At 40.5% G+C, this 17,500-nt stretch overlaps 1 protein-coding gene across 41 annotated transcripts in view; it reads left to right on the top strand.

The window, feature by feature from the left end:
- LOC110486474 (nuclear factor 1 X-type-like) overlaps positions 1–17,500 on the top strand; it is a 174,858-nt gene that overhangs the window by 24,361 nt on the left and 132,997 nt on the right. The window lies entirely within an intron of this gene.

Genomic DNA, 17,500 nt, shown 5'->3' with positions numbered 1-17,500 from the left:
TAAATTGCATTAATGCACTTTCTCGAATCTCAAAGAGAACATTATTTTATTTCTTGTTTTACATCTATGAAACGAGAAACAAACAAGTACCTGTCTTGTCTATTAAAATAACTTCCATACTTTCCCCTGGATGATGAAAGGGAATTGAGTCATTATCACGTCAATGACTGCTAGATTATGGTACCTGTGGGTTATGTGAAGCGGCTCTATTTAATATCATCACATGAATCATTTTCAACTCTTCCCTCCCTCTGTCTCTCCTCCCTTTTAACCTCTCCCCCTCTCTCTCTCTCTCTCTCTCTCCCCCCACCCCTTTTAACCTCTCTCACACACACACTTTCTCTCTTTCTCTGTCTTAGCAGAGGCAGTCCTTTATCAGACCAATTGCAGACACACCTACAGGAGTGTCCATGAGCCACACCTCTATTAAACATACCCCCATTTGTGTAATTTGCCCTCAGCAGTAGTAAAACAAAGTACAGGGTGTTTTGGCCTTGCAGGTGTGACTGACTGCAGATCAGCAGGCCTCATGGAGGACTCGGAAGCAAGAGTCTAATTGCTGGTTCTCAGTTTCCTCATGTGAGAGAGAATGGTAGAGAGATAGAAACATAGAGACAGAGGGGGGAGAGAAGGGCACAGACATGGAGGGTGAGACAGTGGGGGTTGTGAGTTTGGGATGGTGGCAAAGCATTTGCATAAAGGACAGGGCAGTGTGCCCGGCTGTGGAAAGGGTTGGCATCACGCCTCACCGACTGGCAGAGGGAAGACTGAAGAGAGAGAAAAAAAAATGAGAGATGGAGAAAGACAGAGAGAGAGGGGGGGGGTAAATTTAGTCAATAGTGCATCCCTTGTTCAGAAAGAGGAGGGCCCTGGCTGTTGGCAGGAGAGCTGGATAAATCTCTAGTTTGATTGTGTGCTAGATTGCCCCTTTATTTATTTGATTGCAAAGCGTTCAACACTCTGCAAGAGTAGTGTGCTTCCCTGTTTGTGCATGTGAGTTTTTTGTGCAAGCCATGATTGTCTCCTCACATGTTTCTCAGTCTATATTTATATGTAATCAGTACAGCTTGCAATTTAGAGTGGCTTGTAAAATGCTAACTGTTCCCAACCCTAAGCACATTAGTAACCTAGCCAATGCAATACTAAATTCTAATTTACTGCATAGGCAAAAATATATCTTCAAGACAAATGGACCACAAAACAGACAAGGAGGCCGAGCCATTTGCTGGTGGCCTCTCCCTGCCCTCCAATCAAAATACGCCCAGTCCAAAGTGGGCTACGCCCCCACAGACATCATTTCACGGGTCTGGCTCAATCAGAGAGGACCCCAGAGTCACAATGCTGCAGCTGCACTGGCTGCACTACTGATGATGTCATAGTAGTAGAGAGTGAAAGGGACAATTGTCTAGCATGGGTTTGTTATTTCTGTTCCGGGGTATGACTAGCTTGTTACCCATAAAGCCTGTAGTAACGACGGAGACTGTAATGATGCGTCATACTGTACTCTCAGGGCATATGTGTTTTTTAATTACTAGACATCCCTTTGATTTCTTATCCTGCACTGTTTGAACATGGAATAAAGCCCTTTAGCTTAGTTAAGCAGCAGGTTAACACATGAACGTGAGATCCCTCTTTTCATGTAGTGTTGAGATTCTGAATCAAAAGGACATGTAGTGTTGAGATTCTGAATCAAAAGGACATGTAGTGTTGAGATTCTGAATCAAAAGGACATGTAGTGTTGAGATTCTGAATCAAAAGGACATGTAGTGTTGAGATTCTGAACCAAAAGGAAATGTAGTGTTGAGATTCTGAATCAAAAGGACATGTAGTGTTGAGATTCTGAACCAAAAGGACATGTAGTGTTGAGATTCTGAACCAAAAGGACATGTAGTGTTGAGATTCTGAACCAAAAGGACATGTAGTGTTGAGATTCTGAACCAAAAGGACATGTAGTGTTGAGATTCTGAACCAAAAGGACATGTAGTGTTGAGATTCTGAACCAAAAGGACATGTAGTGGGTTCTATTTAGACTGCGGAACGTTGTTCAGATCTCTGAGCTCAGGAATGAGTCACAATGCTCATACAAATTCAAGTTCTCCCAACTACATGAATTGGGCCATAGAGATAACAGACTAGGCAATGTGCTATGAATTAAATCAGGCCCTATCAAGTTAAAAAATACTTTAGATTTCTGAAAACAACTTTGCTTCTTGTGACGGACATATTCAGTGAGCTGCCAAGTAAATTGTCATTAGCCTTATATTTTAACCTCGCAGACCATCGTTTGTGGGATTGTTAGATGAATACATTTCAATTTCAATTCACAACGCCAGAACTGATTGCTAAACAGTCCTTCCTTTAGTGTAATCATGTCCTCCAGAGTTTCAGTGTTTCTTAATGGAGGTCGACAGACGCTGGGTAGCTGCGGCCCATCGACGGCTCTCTGAGGAGATAAACATGTTGTCTGGTGCAGAGTCAGCCAGCCTGTCACAGCACGGCGTGCCGCCAGCACCGTCACTGAAAGCAGGGCGGTGGTTTCCCTATTCAACTAAACATTCTTTCTAGACAGCGGCGTGGGGCTAGGGGGAAGAGGAGGGGGGAGGGTGAGGTTCAAGTGGAAACCTCAAGTGCTACTACAGTCCCGCCATGAAGTCAGACCTTGTGGTGATATGCCTTGTCCTCTGTACAGTAGGCGCCTCACCTGTTTTAAAGGGCCTACTCACTAGTATGACATCATTAGCCATCATCAGTATTGTTCTCTATGTAAACATACTCATGTGTTGCTAAATTTGTTTAGTATATTTTCCTGCACACCCTGTCAATAATATCCCATCGTTTCTCTGGAACACGAAACAAGTTTCAGCCTGTGTTATAACTAAAGGCAGAATATCAATTTGATATCTCTACACGATTACAAAAACAAAATGGTTTAGATCAGTGGGTTCACCTGGATCTCAATGTTTTCAGAAAGGTTTCAAGTCTTCAAGTCACACCAAAATGTTTTAATGTTAATTCAGGCCGGTGCTGTTTGCTTAATGATCCTTGGCTTGATTTGTTCTTTAAAGCTCAAGGTAGATCTTCTGGGGAGTCTATTGGAACCATACCTCGATATCTAACACAGCTTCATGAGTACTCCAGTCAACTATGTGGTAGTGCAGTGTGATATAGATGTCAGTGGTACTGTAGAGTGGGCTGAGGAGAGGTGGTGGTAGTACTAGCCCCTGCAGTAGCATGGCGTGGCTGTAAGGTGACGACCCTGCGTGGGGCTGGAAAGTGCCGTGCGTGCCTCCCTCTGATGGCTCCCAGGCCAACCCTGGGCCTGTGAGCATAACACACGCATCCACCACAAATTGCCTGCAGATTTTTCACACATAGTAACGCACTGGTTTGTAAACTGAGATAATTACAACGAACGCTAGCGCTGCGCTTCAAAAGCCTTTACACATCACTTGCTTGCCCACAGAGAGAGTAAGATTGTGGGGAGGGTTTTACCTTTTTTTCCCTTTAGGTCGAATTTTCACTCTCTCCTTATTTTTCTGGTTTCATGATTAACAGAAATGAAATACGCTGATTACAATGCAGAGTTACGAGGCTGGCACTGTACTCTCACTGTAGCCTACACTAATCACAATGGAGAGTTACGAGGCTGGCACTGTACTCTCACTGTAGCCTACACTAATCACAATGGAGAGTTACGAGGCTGGCACTGTACTCTCACTGTAGCCTACACTAATCACAATGGAGAGTTACGAGGCTGGCACTGCACTCTCACTGTAGCCTACACTAATCACAATGGAGAGTTACGAGGCTGGCACTGCACTCTCACTGTAGCCTACACTAATCACAATGGAGAGTTACGAGGCTGGCACTGTACTCTCACTGTAGCCTACACTAATCACAATGGAGAGTTACGAGGCTGGCACTGTACTCTCACTGTAGCCTACACTAATCACAATGGAGAGTTACGAGGCTGGCACTGCACTCTCACTGTAGCCTACACTAATCACAATGGAGAGTTACGAGGCTGGCACTGTACTCTCACTGTAGCCTACACTAATCACAATGGAGAGTTACGAGGCTGGCACTGTACTCTCACTGTAGCCTACACCAATCACAATGGAAAACACTGGAGGTAAATGGGGGGCTCAGTAGAGCTTTAGCCTATGTCCTCAATCCCGACAGAAATTCATTTTAACCCAGATGCGGCAGCTGATAGTGAGGTATTGGGAGGTGAATGGATGGCACTGGTACTTACAGACATGAATGTGTTAAAACAGAGGATTGACAGGATTTCGGAAGAGATCAATAGGAAATGATGGGTGTTGGGGCGTGGGAGAACGTGCTGACTGACATCAGTGGGCCAGTGTGAGTGTTGGCATTTGCAGCCTTTGTCCCTGACTGACCTGCACCCTCAGAGCCGTGTAGAGACTGAACCCAAGGAGGGCATGCCAACGGGGGAAGGGGCAGACCAGACTGACACGCTTACCTGTGGCAGATGCCAGGCAAGGACACACACCTACTACCCACTGTGAATGGCAGCCTGTATGAATGGCAACTTGAGTGTATATGCCACTTTATTTATATGACGTTCATGTCTGTGGATGTGTTGGTAATTTAGGGTCTATATGTTACGTGTAAGTAACGGCCCTAATGGGCCGTTCTGGCTCTGACAAGGCTTACTTACTTACTACTTAGGTTACATGTACATATTTGCACATAAGTCTGTGCATATAATTTGGATGTCCCTGAAGTGATGGTGTGTTAGTACACTGGCACGCCTACGTGCCTGGGCTGGCATGGCACCCCCCTGCGGCCATGTGTCTCTCACTCACCCAGGAGCTGCATGTGTCTGCATGTGTCTGTCTGGCCTGGCTGACTAAGCCTCCACTGCCGCCCGCCCTACCTCCTCTCCTCTGTGTGGCCCGGCAGGGTCAGGGTCTGCCAGCTTCCAGGGTCAGGGTCTGCCAGCTTCCAGGGTCAGGGTCTGCCAGCATCCAGGGTCAGGGTCTGCTAGCATCCAGGGTCAGGGTCTGCCAGCATCCAGGGTCATGGTCTGCCAGCATCCAGGGTCAGGGACACTCAGCTGGTCAGGGGAGGACAGCAGTGAGCCACACCAGGCCCACATCTCTCTAATGAAGAGACAGGCTCTCAGGTTATCCAGACAGACCGTGGCATAATTGGTCTAATGAGATGAGAATGAGGCCTGTGCTGCTCAGGTAACTTTCTACCGTGGTTAATGGGTTGTCTGACAGAAGACTATGTTGTTGTGTGTATGGTCAGAAACATTTCAGATTGTTCTATTTGGCAAAAACATTTGATACATTTTTATGCATCATCCTTTGTATTGTATTTTTGAAAATTGTATTCTGTTGTAAAACATGTGTAAAACTGCAATGCATCTATTATCAAAATATAGACCTATAACCCAATGTTGTTAATGTATTCAGTTGAATTTTACATTTTTTAAAATTATTTAGAAATGTCATATAAAAAATGCATTTTGGGCGGTATTTTAAGGTCCGCCACTCCTTCGTCAGACGCAATTCTCCTAGGAGAGCCTATTAATTTTAAGCAAGGCTATTGTGAAATGATTACATAGAACACAGTAACGGAAAGTTGATGATTGCATTTTGACCACAATGTTTTATAGAGATTGCAGTCGATTTCCTTTACTCTGCTAAATAGACCTATCCCACTGGGCAAAATCTGTTTGAATCAACGTTGTTTCCACGTCATTTCAATAAAATAATTCATTAAATGCGATGACGTTGAATCAACGTGGAAAACTGATTGGATTAGCAAAAAGTCATCAACGTCAGGGAATTTAGTATTTTTTTTTACCCTATAATTACCCTATATTTTTTGTTGATTTAATAGTGAATTCACTTACTCAACCAAATTGAATTTAAAATTAGACGTTGAACTGATATCTGTGGCCAGTGGGATGGGCCTGCCTGAAGTATGAGACAACCGCATATCTTATCTGGCCTTGACTCAAATGTCCATTTAAAATGTCGGATAATGAGCCCAATATTGCTTTTGGAAACACAGATACACTGTATAATTTTATTGTTTGATTACCTTTATGAATTTGTATTATTCACATGTCGCTAACGCAGGATCACTGATAGGCTACCTGCCCCTTCTGTAAATGCTTTTAATGTAGAGTCCCTCCCCGTCGTCTACTCTGCTAATGGCCATCTATCTCTAAAGTAGCAGAGGTGTTCATTGGAGACCTCTCCACACTACTCTCACGTTGTGAGAGAAAAACAAACTTTATGTTTCAAGTGGATGATTCACAATATAGGTATCCAGCAAGTAATGACAATGACACCACCCGTCTGTTCTCAAAGTTAGAGAATAGGCTGCTGCAAACTTCTTGCGCTCACCTCTGCTCTGCGTACAGGGACTCGCACGCTCTGTGGAACAAATCACACCCTGACATCGCTGTCCATGTTTCCCTAAAGCTAACGAATAAAACCACTTCTGTATCCGATGCACACAAATGACATCCAAGTAGGCCTACTAAATGTTTTAAAAGAAAAATGGATTGTTGTCAAACGCGTAAATTAGCAAAGGTTTAATTTAGTGTAGTTTACTCAACGTTGTGCTGCCTGCGCTCATTGCCTATTCTTTTCAAAATAACGTTTCATTGCTGTCTTGGTGTAGGTTGGCACTAAATCAGACAATTAAAAAAAAACGTCTTAACGGCTTAATAAAGGACTATTTGAAACTTGTTCAATTGACAGATTTTATTGTAGTTAGTTGGAAAGGAGTGCTTAGACGAGATGTGAGTGTTTTACTCCCCTTCCCCTAGTCTTGGATATATTGTTTTAAGAACATTTACAAGAAGTTCACTGCAGATAATGATTATACAAAAGCACATTTCACATTATGTCGCTGAACAAATTCTTTAAATGTTTATACTAATGAAATTTCTCTTCAGGTTCGTTCAAAATTGGGTGGAAATGGGGTGTAAACGCCATTTACATTTTTATTGAAGTTCTGTTATTGTTAATATTTTGGCACCATAGATTATGCTTAACTCTTTAAAAAAAAATCGGATTTGAAGATAACGAAATAAAAAGGTTTAGATTGTAAAAGTGGTATGAGTATAAATTATATATTTTAGTTAGCCTATAAAGGAGCACATTCTGGGATTTTAAAGGTGTTAGTTGGTTTTTCGATAATTAGCCTTTATATTTTCAATTTCTCGCTGTATGAAGCAATCAAAATCGAAAACCTAAGGACTCTTAATTATTTTACAACAAATTATTTCCTTACCTCCATTTCTCCCTAAACCCAAAGGTTTTTATCTGCCAGTGAATTTGCTGAATATGTTCATATCAACGAAAGTTGCACACTTAGCCTAGACATAGGCCTATACATTTCCTAAGCATTTATACTTATGAATTTCCGTATCAAAATTTAATTTAAAATGTTATTGATCACATAGACATATTTAGCAGATGTATTGTAAGTGTAGCGAAATGCTTGTGTTCCTAGCTCCAACAGTGCAGTAGTATCTAACAATTCACAATACACACAAGTCGAAAAGTAAAATAATGGAATTAGGAAATATATAAATATTAGGATGAGCAATGTCGGAGTGGCATTGACGAGAATACAGTATATACATATGAAATGTGTAAAACAGTATGTAAACATTATTAAAGTGGCCAGTGTTCCATTATGAAAGTGACCAGTAGCATACATGTGCTGGCGTTCCTCTAAATAAGTGAAATGTACAAGTAACACACTTTGAAACAACTTTCTGGATTAAATAATTCACATTGTATTATTTGTTTAATTGAAACACTTTATTTTTGTAAAAATTGCATGTTTAACTTGTATGGGGCAACAGGTAGAGTTGCCTATAACACGTGCCATGTGAGTGCAGACTATTCGCTTCTATGCTAAAATATTATAGAACTTGGAACTGAAGTTTTTGAGTAGGTTAGTGGGCTACATTTGGTGTCTATGCTATTGATTAACATGTTTTCTGTCATGTTTTTGAATAGGCCTAAATATATAGGCAATTGCTCTCCCATGAAAGGGCACATATCCCAATCAATATTCTCTTGAATTAACAAATCAACACATTTCAACTGGCCTATAAGCACACTGACGTATTTGCAAGCACTATTCCCAACACTTACAGGGATAAAGATAGTTTACTAATGCGTTTTGCCATTCAATAGATTTTCCATCTGTAAATGAATCACTTTCTATACAGCCTAGGCAAGGCCTACACATATTTATGCAACGCATTGTCTTGTAAAAATGTGTAGATTTAAGCCTGCCAGCCTGAATTTTTCGCTGCATTTATTTGTAGGTGCTTGGGTTTATTCTGCTATTATTAATTGAAACTGGATTTTACTGACAGTGACAAAGTGGCACAAATGGCTCGCTGGCGGGAGTGCCAACCAGTCTTTCCAGCTCCTTCATTTCCATCGTCCTCTTGGCAGACTCCTATGATGATGTCTTCACTCTTTAAGCATTAATATTGTAAGTGAGGGAAGAAAACAGTGTCAGCATGTTTCATTGTCTTGGCCAAAGTCCTAACTTCACTATTTTGAATGAGTTTGAAATGTTTTTCAATAGGCTAGATCATCATATTTTGAAATGTAGTCTACTGTGACTATGTGAAATCACTATAGGGGCATTTGGCCTATATCATACCATGGCCTGTCTGCTTGTTATAACACAAGGCATCGTGGTGTGGTTAGTTAATTCTTATGGCTAGCTGAACCCCTCACAACATTCTGCTGAAAAGGCAGCGCTCGAAATTCAAAAATAGGTTTTAGAAATATGTAACTTTCATACATTAACAAGTGCAATACAACAAATTAAAGATAACCTTCTTGTTAATCTACCCATAGTGTCCGATTTCAAAAAGGCTTTACAGCGAAAGCACAACATATGATTATGTTAGGTCAGAGCCTAGTCACAAAAACACACACAGCCATTTTCCAGCCAAAGGGAGGAGTCACAAAAAGCAGAAATAGAGATAAAATGAATCACTAACCTTTGATGATCTTCATCAGATGACACTCATAGGACTTTATGTTACACAATTCATGTATGTTTTGTTCGATAAAGTGCATATTTATATCCAAAAATCTCAGTTTACATTGGCGAGTTATGTTCAGTAATGTTTTGCTTCCAAAACATCCAGTGATTTTGCAGAGAGCCACATCAATTTACAGAAATAGTCATCATGAACTTTAATATAAGATACAAGTGTTATTCACATAATTAGAGATATACTTCTCCTTAATGCAACCACTGTGTCAGAATTCAAAAAACTTTACGGATAAAGCAAACCATGCAATAATCTAAGTACGGCGCTCAGACAACAAATCAAGCCATACAGATATCCGCCACGTTGTAGTCAACAGAAGTCAGATTATAAATATTAACTTACCTTTGATGATCTTTATCAGAATGCACTCCCAGGAATCCCAGTTCCACAATAAATGTTTGATTTGTTCGATACAGTTCATCTTTATGTCCTCCTTTTTGTTCTCGCGTTTAGCCCAGTAATCCAAATGCTCAATGCGCGATCGCTTAGTCCAAAAAGTCCAAAAAGTTATATTACAGTTCGGATTTTGCAGAGAGCCACATCAATTTACAGAAATAGTCATCATAAACTTTAATATAAATGCAATGGAACTCAAGCTAACTCTCACATGAACGCACGTGAACGCACGTGACCAGCTCGTGGCACTCTGACAGACCACTGACTCAATCCCCTCTCATTCCCCCCTCCTTCACAGTAGAAGCATCAAACAAGGTTCTAAAGACTGTTGATATCTAGTGGAAGCCTTAGGAAGTGCAATTTGACCCCATAGACACGGTATATTCGATAGGCAAAGAGTTGAAAAACTACAAACCTCAGATTTCCCACTTCCTGGTTGGATTTTTCTCAGGTTGTCGCCTGCCATATGAGTTCTGTTATAATCACAGACATCGTTCAAACAGTTGTATAAACTTCAGAGTGTTTTCTATCCAAATCTACTAATAATATGCATATATTCGCAACTGGGACTGAGTGCGCTTTTCATCCAAACGTGAAAATGCCACCCCCTATCCCAAACAGGTTAAGAGTTCACACTGGTCTGTAGGCCTGATGTATTTTGCGGTCTTTTAACAGTCTTTTAACAGTCACGAGCAGCAGGTCTAGGTGGGGTCAAGTCTTCGTTGAATGAGAGCGTGCGCACAGCATGTTTCTGCTTCCTGTCAGTCCAGACATGTTATTGAAAATGATGACAAATAAATTAAATGAGAGACACAAAGGTCACCATTTGAGACACTGGTTGAAAATAGCGCTAAAATGGCAGGGCTAACTCAAGCAATTCAGCATGTAGCCTAAGAGGAGCCATTTAGACATTCTTTGCGTGAGTAAATAAATGTAGGCCAATCATGTAAATGAACGAAAATGTCTGTATGAGAACACATTTAGCTTTAAAACAAATACCATTATTGATATCCGTAGACTGTACCTTGGCTCATTGGAGAATGTAACAAGGTGCCAATATAGGCTAGCATGTGTTGCCAATGTGAAGGCAGAGGCCTATGCCCTAAGGTTTCAAATGGTTTAAGAAATATAGCTGTGAACCACATAACTATTAGTGTTTTATTCATGTTAAAGGTCTATAGGTTTTTATGTTTTTACTCTCACAATGCATGGATTGATTTGTCAGTTGAAACATCTGATGAAGTTATTAACATGATTTGCAACAGAGAGCTAATATAATGTTTTACATACAGTAAAGTGTTCTGGCACCATTTGAATGAATTGTATTCATAAAGAAATGCTAGCTACTTGCAAGCCTTGTGCTGCAATTTGACTGTCTCTATATTAGGGATGTCAAACGCTCAGCCTGCTGCACAGACTTTACGGATGCTCTAGTCTATTTTGCGAAGCGCACCAGTTCCTCCTACAACATGATGCTGCCACCCCCGTGCTTCATGGTTGGGATGGTGTTCTTTGGCTTGCAAGCCTCCCACTTTTTCCTCCAAACATAACGATGGTCATTATGGCCAAACAGTTGTATTTTTGTTTCATCAGACCAGAGGACATTTCTCCAAAAAGTACAATCTTTGTTTCCATGTGCAGTTGCAAACCGTTGTCTGGCTTTTTTATGGCAGTTTTGGAGCAGTGGCTTCTTCCTTGCTGAGCGGCCTTTCAGGTTATGTTGATATAGGACTCTTTTTACTGTGGATATAGATACTTTTGTACCTGTTTCCTCCAGCATCTTCACAGGGTCCTTTGCTGTTGCTCTGGGATTGATTTGCACTTTTCGCACCAAAGTACGTTCATCTCTAGGAGACAGAACGCGTCTCCTTCCTGAGCGGTATGACGGCTGCGTAGTCCCATGGTGTTTATACTTGCGTACTATTGTTTGTACAGATGAACGTGGTACCTTCAGGCGTTTGGAAATTGCTCCCAAGGATGAACCAGACTTGTGGAGGTCTACAGTTTATTTTCTGAGGTCTTGGCTGATTTCTTTTGATTTTCCCATGATGTCAAGCACAGAGGCACCGAGTTTGAAGGTAGTCCTTGAAATACATCCACAGGTACACCACTATTTGACTCAAATGATGTCAATTAGCCTATCAGAAGCTTCTAAAGCCATGACATTATTTTCTGGAATTTTTCAAGCTGTTTAAAGGCACAGTCAACTTAGTGTATGTTAACTTCTGACCCATGGAATTGTGATATAGTGAAATAATCTGTCTTTAAACAATTGTTGGAAATATTACTTGTGTCATGCACAAAGTAGATGCCCTAACCGACTTGCCAAAACTATAGTTTGTTAACAAGACATGTGTGGAGTGGTTGAAAAACTAGTGTATGTATGTAAAGTAGTGTAGTGTATGTATGTAAAGTGTATGTAAACTTCTGACTTCAACTGTATATGACTCTACTTTCTATGATGTGGACAGTATGTGTTACTACATTATACAAGCTGACTTAATAGTTTATATTGTTCCTTTCTGGACCTTTTTAAACCTCTGAAATCGTCGTTTTTTAAAAACGTTTACCTCAACATTAAAGTACTTCACCAATCTGTGCGGATAGAGCAGTTTGCTATGGAGCGGGCAAACTATTTACATGCATTGGACAGACACGAGATGTGTAGGGCGCGAGATGCAACAGAAATTTTGCAGGTGGGGAGAGAACGAGAGTGGGTGGATGGGGAGGCTTGACTTGAAGCATTGGGCATCTTGTTGTTATGACGAGCATGATCTGGATTCGGCTCACATAATTATATGGAGGAACTTTGAATGTCTTTGAACTTCAGAAAGTTGGCTTAACATTGGAACAGCTCGCTAGCTAACTAACAAGCTTGTGTGTGCAGAGCGGCACCAGAATAAAAATGTCTTACCTTTTTCTAGTTAATAAATCCAATATGAAATGTGATATCTATAGTATCCTTAACTAGCATTGAAAAGGTTAATCCATTCTTCTCTAATTAAAAATCTATCTCCTTAATTTCTGAGTCACGTTTGCAGTGTTAGTAGGCTACTAGACTTTGCTTCTTCGGAGGGGGAGGGGCCTACACACACACACACACACACACACACACACACACACACACACACACACACACACACACACACACACACACACACACACACACACACACACACACACACACACACACACACACAGGCAAAGATGTTCAGCTGGCAGGCAGACAGACACTGGAATAATTTTCTGAATGACAGGTGCTTAGCATATGCAATTTGTTGCAAAATGCCCGGAACATGAAATAACGTTATTAACCGGTTCCCATGCAATAACGGTACTGTTTTGGATCAGTATATATCACTTTCGTTCACAGTTCTGATTCTGTTCCTCAAAACTTAATTATTTTCCGGTTTGAGGTTCTTGTCCCTGAATCGGTTCCAACCGCTGTGTGCAACCTCATATCCCCCCTCTCGCACAATTGATTTCAATGTGATAATCAATGAGTGATTGATAAAACAGTGTTGCATTTCTCTTTATGTTTGGGGACCCCCAAATCAAAATAAACATTCCAAACTGTAGCTGACTGTGTTCTGCAGGTTGTCCTCAACCAGTGATGTGGTTTTTGTGTTGTGGTAGTTTCAACAACACATTGTACAATATTAGGAGGATATATATATATATATATATATATATATACACTACCGTTCAAAAGTTTGGGGTCACTTAGAAATGTTATTGTTTTTGAAAGAAAAGCACATTTTTTGTCTTTTGTCCAGTGTAGATGTTGTAAATGACTATTGTAGCTGGAAACAGCAGATTTTTAATGGAATATCTATATAGGCGTACAGAGGCCCATTATGAGCAACCATCACTCCTGTGCTCCATCCCTCCTGTGCTCCAATAGCACGTTGTGGTAGCTAATCCAAGTTTATCATTTTAAAAGGCTAATTGATCATTAGAAAACCCTTTTGCAATTATTTTAGCACAGCTGAAAACTGTGGTTCTGATTAAAGAAGCAATACATTTGGCCTTCTTTAGACTTGTTGAGTATCTGCAGCATCAGCATTTGTGGCTTCGATTACAGGCTCAAAATGGCCAGAAACAAATAACTTTCTTCTGAAACTCGTCAGTCTATTCTTGTTCTAAGAAGTGAAGGCTATTCCATGCGAGAGATTGCCAAGAAACTGCGGCCAAGATTGCCAAGAAACCAGCTAGAATAGTCATTTACAACATGAACAATGTCTACACTGTATTTCTGATCAATTTGATGTTATTGTAATGGACAAAGAATGTGCTTTTCTTAAAAAACAAGGACATTTCTAAGTGACCCCAAACCTTTGAATGATAGTGTGTGTGTGTGTGTGTGTGTGTGTGTGTGTGTGTGTGTGTGTGTATATATACAGTGCCTTGCGAAAGTATTCGGCCCCCTTGAACTTTGCGACCTTTTGCCACATTTCAGGCTTCAAACATAAAGATATAAAACTGTATTTTTTTGTGAAGAATCAACAACAAGTGGGACACAATCATGAAGTGGAACGACATTTATTGGATATTTCAAACTTTTTTAACAAATCAAAAACTGAAAAATTGGGCGTGCAAAATTATTCAGCCCCCTTAAGTTAATACTTTGTAGCGCCACCTTTTGCTGCGATTACAGCTGTAAGTCGCTTGGGGTATGTCTCTATCAGTTTTGCACATCGAGAGACTGAAATGTTTTCCCATTCCTCCTTGCAAAACAGCTCGAGCTCAGTGAGGTTGGATGGAGAGCATTTGTGAACAGCAGTTTTCAGTTCTTTCCACAGATTCTCGATTGGATTCAGGTCTGGACTTTGACTTGGCCATTCTAACACCTGGATATGTTTATTTTTGAACCATTCCATTGTAGATTTTGCTTTATGTTTTGGATCATTGTCTTGTTGGAAGAAAAATCTCCGTCCCAGTCTCAGGTCTTTTGCAGACTCCATCAGGTTTTCTTCCAGAATGGTCCTGTATTTGGCTCCATCCATCTTCCCATCAATTTTAACCATCTTCCCTGTCCCTGCTGAAGAAAAGCAGGCCCAAACCATGATGCTGCCACCACCATGTTTGACAGTGGGGATGGTGTGTTCAGCTGTGTTGCTTTTACGCCAAACATAACGTTTTGCATTGTTGCCAAAAAGTTCAATTTTGGTTTCATCTGACCAGAGCACCCACCTTCTTCCACATGTTTGGTGTGTCTCCCAGGTGGCTTGTGGCAAACTTTAAACAACACTTTTTATGGATATCTTTAAGAAATGGCTTTCTTCTTGCCACTCTTCCATAAAGGCCAGATTTGTGCAATATACGACTGATTGTTGTCCTATGGACAGAGTCTCCCACCTCAGCTGTAGATCTCTGCAGTTCATCCAGAGTGATCATGGGCCTCTTGGCTGCATCTCTGATCAGTCTTCTCCTTGTATGAGCTGAAAGTTTAGAGGGACGGCCAGGTCTTGGTAGATTTGCAGTGGTCTGATACTCCTTCCATTTCAATATTATCGCTTGCACAGTGCTCCTTGGGATGTTTAAAGCTTGGGAAATCTTTTTGTATCCAAATCCGGCATTAAACTTCTTCACAACAGTATCTCGGACCTGCCTGGTGTGTTCCTTGTTCTTCATGATGCTCTCTGCGCTTTTAACGGACCTCTGAGACTATCACAGTGCAGGTGCATTTATACGGAGACTTGATTACACACAGGTGGATTGTATTTATCATCATTAGTCATTTAGGTCAACATTGGATCATTCAGAGATCCTCACTGAACTTCTGGAGAGAGTTTGCTGCACTGAAAGTAAAGGGGCTGAATAAATTTGCACGCCCAATTTTTCAGTTTTTAAATTTGTTAAAAAAGTTTGAAATATCCAATAAATGTCGTTCCACTTCATGATTGTGTTCCACTTGTTGTTGATTCTTCACAAAAAAATACAGTTTTATATCTTTATGTTTGAAGCCTGAAATGTGGCAAAAGGTCGCAAAGTTCAAGGGGGCCGAATACTTTCGCAAGGCACTGTATATATATATATATATATATATATATATATATATATATATATTGTATATGTGTGTGTGTTATAGGACACAGTAAGCTACTAAATAACATTTCCAGTCCATTTCCAGTCCTATAACACACACACATATACATATATGTATGTATATATGTATATGTGTGTGTGTGTTATAGGACACAGTAAGCTACTAAATAACATTTCCAGTGGCACACAGACTCACCTAATGATGAAAATGAATCCATAGGCTAGTCGCGGTGATGGTCGTAACAATAGCCTATCCCCATCTCATGCAGTTACCAGTATACGCTTGTGATAACACTTAATCCACTGTTATTTTTTTAGAAACTATTCATCCTCTGTGGCTAAATTATGCTCTCTGGTGTATTTTGAATATTGAGAGTGGACCCAGCCCCTGACTCACACACTTGACCAGTCACATTTATTTATTATACATTTTATTTGTAATTGTTTTATTCATCAGTTACCCAATGAATTCAGGGCCCCCCAGTTACCCACGTGGGCCCCCTACGTGCTGTGATTGATTTATTTTGATGATATACCATAAATCACCAACACAGATTTGCGCTGCCTACTTTATTAATAGGACTTGCTTATTTTTTATAGAGAGGTGAGGTAGGCTGCAGTTTTCAAAATTGCGCTACTAAAGAGAGAAATGCATTGGGAGCAGTGGCCGGCTGACGTAATTGATTATTGAATAACAAAACAGGAGATGGAGATACTGAAGATATGTAGGAAAGAAATATGGCTAATTACTGAGGGTTTATTTGTTGTTGTGTGTGGGTAGGTAGGAGATCATCATTGAAACAGAGCACTGCTGACAATGAAGGTTGTACACCTTAAAGGACAAGTGCAGTTTTATATATATTTACACACTATGTGGAATAATACTGTGAAATTGTGAAAATAATGATATTGCCCTTTTAAGTGTAAGAGCTGTTTGAAAAGACCATCTGAAATTTCAGCCTGTTTTGGTGGGATTTTGGCCTGCAATGTGACATCACCTGGCGGTAAATTAGTTAATAGACCAATAACAAACCCACTAGGCACAGACGTCAATTCAACATCTATTCCACGTTGGTTCAACATAATTTCATTCAAATGGAATGGCAACAATGTTGATTCAATCAGTGTGTGCCCAGTGTGAAGACGTTTCCAATAACAGCTCTCTGCCAATAACAGCTAGTTTTCAGTTTTCCCCTCCTTCCCCTTGCTCTTTGCTAAGACGCAATTTATTGTTATTTTTGTACCATTTTAATTGAAAACAATCACAGTAATGTACTTTATATAATATTGAGATAAAAACGGCTTCATTGGACCTTGAAAACCACATCACAGTTTTGAATGTGGGATATTTGAGTGAATTGTATCTGCATTGGTGCTTCACAGGATGATTATGGTTTTAACAAAAAATTGCACTTGCAAGAACTTTGAACCGCAAAGCGTTGCACAGTGGTAGCATCTATAAATTCTTAACCACCACACAGGCAGTCTACTTTGCTTAGGTCCATGTACTGGAAACCACTCCTTTCTTTCACGAAGGCCTAAACCGTTATTGTCTTGATTTCCAGATAGTGTCTCATCTTTTGTTCTCCCTGTATCAATATCCTGTTATTTTTGTGTGTGTGTGTCTTTGTATTTTATGCACGTGTACAGGTATATTTGCTCAGCACTCTCTCTCTGTCCCTCTCTCTCTCGCTTTCTCTCTCTGTCTCTCTCTCTCGCACACAGACTCGCACACAGACTCGCACACAGACTCGCACACAGACTCGCACACAGACTCGCACACAGACTCGCACACAGACTCACATACACTCACCCTATGAAGTATGTGTATCTTCAATTGAGATGTTCCTCTTATTTTAATGTCAGTTTTGTCTGTCTTTTGTTAGATGCTCATCGTGTCCTGCAACAATGGGTATTAGAGAAAGCAACAGAAATTGAACCCAAACCCAGGGATATATTGTCCTTTATTGT

The sequence above is a fragment of the Oncorhynchus mykiss genome, chromosome 13 (genome assembly GCF_057628025.1).
Source record: "Oncorhynchus mykiss isolate SJ-2025 chromosome 13, ASM5762802v1, whole genome shotgun sequence".
NCBI lineage: Eukaryota > Metazoa > Chordata > Actinopteri > Salmoniformes > Salmonidae > Oncorhynchus > Oncorhynchus mykiss.
The sequence above is the reverse complement of the archived record's forward strand: the minus strand, read 5'-3'. Positions and strand labels throughout refer to the sequence as shown.